The sequence below is a fragment of the Mus pahari genome, chromosome 5 (assembly GCF_900095145.1).
Source record: "Mus pahari chromosome 5, PAHARI_EIJ_v1.1, whole genome shotgun sequence".
Taxonomy (NCBI): domain Eukaryota; kingdom Metazoa; phylum Chordata; class Mammalia; order Rodentia; family Muridae; genus Mus; species Mus pahari.
Window position 1 is genome coordinate 111237913 of NC_034594.1, and position 6994 is coordinate 111244906.

A 6994-nucleotide genomic window follows, 5' to 3' on the forward strand; every position below is an offset into this window, starting at 1 on the left:
AAGAAGAAGAAGAAGAAGAAGAAGAAGAAGAAGAAGAAGAAGAAGAAGAAGTGGAATGCCCGCACCCCACCCTGCTTTGATCTCCTAGATGTTGGGACTTCAGGCCTGAGTCACCATATCCAACTGCACACATATTCCAGTACTACATCTTTGAGTGCAACCAGTTTTTGTTTTTCCTTTTCTATATTTTCCATTATACCTAGTCCTGATACTTGCATGTGACAGCCAAAATAGATGCAAAGTGCCCCTCTCCTCAATATCAATATGATTGCTTTACACGTGATACAGATATGGTCAGATACCCACGTCTTTGCCTTTTTTTTGGGGGGGGGGGAGACAGGGTTTCTCTGTGTAGCTGTCCTGGAACTCACTCTGTAGACCAGGCTGGCCTCAAACTCAGAAATCCACGTGCCTCTGCCTCCCAAGTGCTGGGATTAAAAGCGTGAGTCACCACTGCCTGGCTATCTGTGCCTTTTGCATCATAGTTTCAACCAACCTCTGACTCAGAATATTTTAAATATTGTTTCTGTATTAAACATATACAGTTTTCTTCTCAGTACTTGGTTTATACAACATTTACAATATTAGGTATTAAAGTATCCAGTGATGATCTAAAGCACATAGGAGAACGCGCAATAGATCACACATAAACACTGTCATGCTTTATATATTTATGGTTTTGATGCCCATAGGGGTTTCTGGAATCCACCCTTTACAGAAACTGGGGAGCAATCATATTGTGCTAGTGAACCTCAGTTTCCAACGATAACATCACAAGAGAATAAAGTTGCATCACATAGACCTGCCAGTAGAAGCCACTCATTAATGAGTTGATAGTCATGAGTAAATACATGCAATTTCAAAAAAATATATGTATTTTTTGTCTGTAGATTATATTTGTCTGTAGATTGCACACACAGCCTCTCCATAATGAAACTTAGAGCCCAGGGATAACAACCAAATTTGTTTTGAAGATACATTTGTATCCAGCCTTGTTTCCTCTTTCCTCCTCCTTGCATAGGACAGCATCCTCTGCATGTGCACTCTGCATGTGTGTGGTCCTCCCAGGACCAGCCTTGACCTGTAAGAGCCATTGGCTCTCCCACTGGTGAAGGTGGAAGACCATCAACATGAATAGGTGTGAGGGACATCAGGAGAGACTCGAGGAAATAAAAGCCGGGAAAGGCCGGCAGCAACTGGAGGCCTTTTCCTCTCTGGGTTTTGCCAAGGGATTGAGCCCTCATGTTCTAACCCATCCCCATATCCCCTGAGCCACTGATGTAGAAAGCAAGAGATAAATTCACTTTCGGTTCTGTTGCACATCCCCCTTCCCCACCTGCTAGGGGAACTTTGAGAAGAAGAATCCATCTTCTCAATTTTATTAACACACATTTAATGAGCACAGATATCCAGATCCTAATCTGCTGAACATCTTTCTTTTGAGGATGATCATGCTGTCACTCCCGAGAAGGACCTCCACTGTTCCTGCGTGAAACATAAGGCGTATGCTAGTTTGAACTGGGCTCAACTGTGAATTGTGATCACCCAAAATAACAGTGGCTTCACACTGGAAGTGAATTTCTTCTTTTACACAGCATGGCTAATCCAAGCCATAGAGACATAGAAACATCTGTGGTTTTTACCTCTCGTGGCTCTATGCTTTGACTGCAGAGCCCAAGACAACCCTTTGGTTTTCATGCACATGTTCTCAACGGAAGGCTCAGAGTGTATCTCGTGCCTCCACCCTATGAGGTGCACACATGGCTTCTGCTTGCATCCCACTAGCCAGACATTATTACAACGGTCACATGTCAGTAAAGGTGACTAGGAAATCCAGTTACTGTAATGACTGCTTATTTATCTTGTTAAAGAAGAGAATTTTATTCAAATGAAAGGACAACAGGAATGTCTGGAGACAGTGACAGTGCTTGACGTACTAGGCCAAGGCTGAGAGCAATGCTAGCAGGAGAGACACAATTATAGTTTTATGAACATCGGATTTCTTAAGCATACATTTAAATCTATGTCGATCTCAGGGAAACTGGTGTCCTAACTGAAGTATGTGCCCAACGTGGGGTTTTGCTAGTGACACGGAGAAAAGCAAATTAGTAATACAAATGTAATACTACAATTAGTTCCAGGACTGGAGAAATGGCTCAAAGGTTAAGAGCACTGGCTGCTCTTCCAAAGGACCCTGGTTTGGTTCTCATCACATATATGAAGGCTCACAACCATTGTGTAACTACAGTCCCAGAAGATACACCGCCCTCTTCTGGCCTCTAAGGGCACTGCATGTGGATGGTGCACAGCCATATATGTAGGCCAGATGGACCACTTAGACATCTATTATTTCTACTTAGATTTTTCTTTCTCAGTCACTCTCATGACTCTTCAGGTGCTTCACTAGCTCAGTCAGTAGTTATGGCTGTACATAGTCTAGATCTAGAACATTTCTGCCATTGAAGAAAGTTCAGCTAATATACTCCTGAAATGTACTGTCTGCACTCCTGAAAGCCGGGAAGTCAAACTGAGCTGACAGCACACTTCGTCCCTCTGGAAATTAGTATTATTACCCAACATATTATATTAAAATATTGGGTGCAAGAGATGGCTCGGTAGTTAGGATCACTGCTGCTCTTCCTGAGGCGAGTTCCAAACACCCACGTCGGGTGGTTCACAACTGCCTTTAACTCCAATTCCAGGATGATCTGATCCCTCAGGTCTCCTCAGGCCCCAGTTATCATGTCTGCATAGCCATACTCAGAGTCACATGTACGCTGGGCGTGGTGGCGCACGCCTTTAATCCCAGCACTCAGGAGGCAGAGGCAGGCGGATTTCTGAGTTCGAGGCCAGCCTGGTCTACAGAGTGAGTTCCAGGACAGCCAGGGCTATACAGAGAAACCCTGTCTCGAAAAACAAACAAACAAACAAACAAACAAACAAAAACAAAACAGAGTCACATGTACTCATAATTAAAACCGAGAAACATAAGCCTTAAAAAAAAATATTATGGGGCTGGAGAGATGGCTCAGTGGTTAAGAGTACTGACTGCTCTTCTGAGGGTCCTGAGTTCAAATCCCAGCAACCACATGGTGGCTCACAACCATCTGTAATGAGATCTGATGCCCTCATCTGATGTGTCTGAAGACAGCTATAGTGTACTCATATACATAAAATAAATAAATCTTTAAAAAATATTATGGGGCTGGAGATACAGCTCAGGAATGCACCATTAGCTTTGGTTGAGCAATGCCCTGATCTATCAGGGGCAGTGTAACGTATATCTCTAATAGGATCCCAGCACTCAGGCATCTGAGACAGGAGGGTTGTAAATTCAAGAGCAGCTTGGAATGCACAATGAGATCTTGTCTCAAAAACAAAAAAAAAACAAAAACCCCACACAAAAAAATAAAGAACTGTCTGAGGATGGTGGTGGGCACCTGTCCTCCAAGGGCTTCGGAGGTAGAGGCAGGAGGATCTCTGTGAGTTGGAGGCCAAGTCTGGTAAGTTCCAGGCTATCTAAGGCAGTCTCAAAACAAATGAATAAGAACCAAAGCGTCAGCTGGGCGTGGTGGCTCACACCTTTATCCCAGCACTCAGGAGGCAGAAGCAGGCAGATCTCTGTGAGTTCAAGGCCAGCCTGGTCTACAGGAGTTCCAGGACAGCCAGGGCTACAGAGAAAACGTTTTTGTAAGAAGCTCACTCTGCTGCGTCTTTTCAGAGTCGTTTAGGTTTTCAGTGTTCCCCAGCTTCTCAACCCTCTGTCCATTCTTTGAGTTCTCTGTACAGCAGGTCCTTGAGTGTATGGAGAGCCAGAGTCATCTTCCTGCAAAACCAAATCCTGGCATAGTGACCCGAGCTCTAATGTAAGGTGGTGAGGTCGGTAGCTACCGTCTCTAAAGTCTCCATTGCTTTATCTGTAAAGCAAGCAAGAATGAGAACACACTCTCTTATATTGATCATTGAGATGAAATAAACACCACATGTTTTGGTTTCAGATACCACCCCCTACTCCCCAGGCAAGGGAGGGAGGTGCATATTTTACATATCAGAGCAGACCTGGCCTCCAGGTTCTCCCAGCAATCCTCAGTCCCTACCTGGCACACCCTACCCCATCCCTGAACTTCCCCCAGAGTCTCTTCCTTAAACAATTCAGAAGTTTTGGTCTCTACTGCTTCTTCTCTTTTTCTTCTCTTTATGTGATCACAACCTTTCTCTCTTTGTCATCCTCCTCCCCCTTCTCTTCCCCGCGGTGACTTCCCTGGGACCAGTGAACTCACCCGAGAGCAACTTCCCAGTAAATCTACATTTACTATAACTTAAATCACCTATAACATGTCTAGTGCCTAGCATGTGGCCGTTTTGCTTTTACTGTCATGATCAGAATTGTTATTTTCAAAATTACTAATAGAGTGAATATATTTCTTTGGGGCTTGGTTTCCAAGGAAAGCCAGAAGACCTGGTAGACAAATTCTAAAAGAGTTATCACCCTTCGAACATATTTCTTTGGGTACTTATCATGTTCTCTTGTATTTTTCATCTTTTGTGTTTTTTTTTCAGGGTGAATTAATTTTCAGTGCTGGGAATCAAACCCAGAACTTCCTGCATGCCAGACAAGCATTCTACCATCTGATTACAGCCCATCCCCAGTTTGTTTGTTGGTTTTCCTTTCTTTGGTCTTTTGATATAGGAATGCCTTGGAACTCACAGTGTAGATAAGGCATGCTGATAACATTGAACTTGAGTGATTCTCCTGCATCTACCTCTGAATGGCTGGCTTGTCTGTTCTGTACTGCTAGCCCAGCTTTATTCCTGTTTATGTAGAGAAGGGTTCTCCCAGAGATCCACCTGCCTCTGCCTGCCAAGGGCTAGGATTAAAAGCCTGCTTCACCACATCTGGTGTTTTCTATTTATTGTTAAGGACCTGAAAACTAATTAATCCTTTTTACATGTCTGATTTTATATATCAACATGAATCACTGTTTTATGTTTTTACCCCTGCCCATAGAATTATCTACTGTTGTATGTGCTTTCACAAACAACCCTGTATCTCTCTCAGAAACACAACAAAAATCAAAACATACAATAATAATAATAATAACCAAACAAACCAAGCCAACCAAACAAAGCACGCAAAAATATGGAAGCCTGCCCCGGCGTGTGGCTGATAGCCAAGGTGAGATTCCACTGGGGTAAATTGATCCTTCTCTTTCTCAGAAGGTATTGTAGATGGCCTCGTAGTTAGGGGTGGGGCCTTGTGTCCACTTCCCCTTCTTGGTGATGGGATTCTGTCTGGCTTGAACCTGTGCAGATCTTTGAAACCTACCACAGTCTCCAGGACTTTACAGGAGCATCGGTCCTGCTGTGACTGAAGGATGCTGTCTCCTAGAGTCATGCACCACACCTGATTCGAACATCAGTCCTGCTGTGTCTGGAGGACGCTGCTTCCTTAGAGCCATCCACAACCTTTGGTTCTTAAAATATTCCTTTCCTCTTCTGCATAGATTCCTTTCGCCTCTCATGAAGTTTGGTAAAGAGGGAGGTGGGGAGGTACTGAGAGGAGTCAGAAAAGAATATGATCAAAATATATTATATGAAAAGAACCCTAAAAACCAATAAGTACATACCAAAAAAAAAAAAAAACCCTCTGCATAAATAGACACAACTATCATTAAACAAAAATGGCCCAGTGCTTGCCTCTAACTCTGATAACAGGATTCCCAAGGATTCACACACATATACACAAAAGTAATAATGATAATAATAAATCAGAATGACCCTCTCAGCTGAGTGTGGTGACCCACACCTGTAATCTCTGCTGGAGGATTGCTAAAGCTACAGATGTCAGGGTGAAGGGCCGCAGAACAAACAGAGCCCTACCCTTTCCAAGTGTTAGTGACAATTGCCCACACAACACCTTCCCACTGGGCACCTTGCTCCGCCTCCCATAGTGAGTGGCCATTCGGCTCGGTTCTTTAAAGTTGTTGGAACAAGGGGTGGCCTGGAATTTTCATGATTCCTGGAGCGTCCCACTTGCTTGGTAACCATGTTCTGGGCTACAAGGTAATTGTGGGTAGTGCACGAGTTTAGTCTTACTCGAAGCTGTAAATCTTATCTCAGTAAATAAAATAAAGCTGGCTAATGATCACCAACCATATTTTCTTTTCTTCTCAGGAATGAGCTTGAAAAAGCAGGGTTTCTTTCGACAGCACTCAAACAGCTTTTAAGAAGGAAAAATGGCCTCTGTCAACCAAGCCAGGTCACCCCCCTTAGACAAACACATGTTCCCAGTCAGGGGCTTTCGTGTTTCATTTGTTTTCACATCTATCGAATATACCCCAAATGTATTTCTCCCAAGATGGTTTTAAAGTGACTCACAACCTGTGGGTCATGATCCCTTTGCAGGGGGGTCACATATCAGATATTTACATTATGATCCATTAACAGCAGCAAAATTACAGTTATGAAATAGCAATGGAATATTTTTATGGTTGGGGGTCACCACAACACGATGACTTGTATTAGAGGGTCACAGCCTTAGGAAGGTTGAGAACCACTGGTTTAAGAGTACTTTCTTTTTCATAAGAAGCAGGGATTAGCTTCATGAAAACAAGCCAGTGCAGACTGGTTCCATCGCAACCCAGATGTTCAAAATCTGCCTACCATACACAATTCCAACAATTTAAAACTTGTCTGTCATCTACAGTTGCAGTTATTGGTCTGTGAAACATAGTGAAGCAGTTTGGGTATAGATCCAGGGGAAGGCTGACAATGTTAGCTCTGGGTGACTCAGTTACCTAGTGCTAGAGTCTCGGCTGAGAAGCTGCCTTGGAGGTAAGTCTGGATCAGCCAGAACGGACTGAGAGACCCAGTTTATGATTCTCTTCCAGTCACTGAACTTTTTTCTTTTCTTTTCTTTTCTTTTCTTTTCTTTTCTTTTCTTTTCTTTTCTTTTCTTTTCTTTTTTCTTTTCTTTCTCTTTCTTTCTTTCTTT

General features: G+C 43.2%; 1 pseudogene; it reads right to left on the bottom strand.

Annotated features, from left to right (window-relative positions):
• Positions 1 to 4427: 4427 nt before the first annotated feature.
• On the bottom strand, positions 4428 to 4493 carry LOC115064099 (annotated as a pseudogene).
• Between the last annotated feature and the right edge of the window lie 2501 nt (positions 4494 to 6994).